At 39.8% G+C, this 1,151-nt stretch overlaps 1 non-coding gene across 1 annotated transcript; it reads left to right on the forward strand.

Moving 5' to 3' along the window:
- The first annotated feature begins 605 nt into the window (after positions 1-605).
- On the forward strand, positions 606-677 carry trnac-gca. Its single transcript has one exon. It is a non-coding gene; the product is annotated as a tRNA-Cys (tRNA).
- Positions 678-1,151: the final 474 nt, after the last annotated feature.

Here is a 1,151-nt window from a genome sequence, read left to right on the forward strand (position 1 = left end):
TGAAAATCAATGTGACTTTATGAAAGGGAAATCATCATTAACTAATTTATTAGAATATTTCTTTGGAAGTAAATAACTAAGCAGATAAAGGATAATTCGTAAATATACTGCCCTTGGAGTTCCAAAAGGCATTTGTTAAATTGCCACCTTAAAGGATACATGACAAAATAAAACTTATGGTATAAAAAACAATATATCCGCATCAATAGTAAGGAAAAAATGTTTCTTTTTGGGTTGGCAAGTTGCAACCAGTGGAGTGCCACAGGATCAGCACCAGGGCTTCAACCAATTATAATCTATGTCACTGGCTTGGGTGAAAATGTAAGGTAGCTAAATTTATTGATGACACCAAGATAGGGAGGAAAGGATATTGTCAAGAGAAGGTAGAGAGTCTACAAAAGGATATGAACAATTTAAGTGAGTCAGCAAGAATTTGGCAAATGGAGTATAATGATTAAATGCAAACTTGTCCACTTTTGAGGAACAATAGAAAGACAATATGAAACTTCAGAACTGGTGGTATAAAAGGGTCTGGGTGTCCTGGTACATGAATCATAATGTTTAAAACGCAGATACAGCAAGTCATTATGAAGGAAAATAGCAATGGGGGTATAGCTCAGTGGTAGAGCATTTGACTGCAGATCAAGAGATCCCTAGTTCAAATCCAGGTGCCCTCTAACTTTGCATCTTGCAAAATGACCAGATTACAGAGGAGGAACTGCTGGATGTCTTGAAATGGTTAAAGGTGGATAAAACCCCAATACCTGATCAGGTGTACCCAAGAACTCTGTGGGAAGCTAGAAAGGTGATTGCTGGGCCTCTTGCTGAGATATTTGTATCATCGATAGTCACAAGTGAGGCGCCGGAAGACTGGAGGTTGGCAAAAGTGGCGCCACTGTTTAAGAAGGGTGGTAAAGACAAGCCAGGGAACTATAGACCGGTGAGCCTGACCTCGGTAGTGGGCAAGTTGTTGGAGGGAATCCTGAGGGACGGGATGTACATGTATTTGGAAAGGCAAGGACTGATTAGGGATAGTCAACATGGCTTTGTGTGTGGGAAATCATGTCTCACAAATTTGATTGAGTTTTTTGAAGAAGTAACAAAGAAGATTGATGAGGGCAGAGCAGTAGATGTGATCTATATGGACTTCA

This window comes from Chiloscyllium plagiosum, chromosome 11 (assembly GCF_004010195.1).
Source record: "Chiloscyllium plagiosum isolate BGI_BamShark_2017 chromosome 11, ASM401019v2, whole genome shotgun sequence".
Lineage (NCBI taxonomy): Eukaryota > Metazoa > Chordata > Chondrichthyes > Orectolobiformes > Hemiscylliidae > Chiloscyllium > Chiloscyllium plagiosum.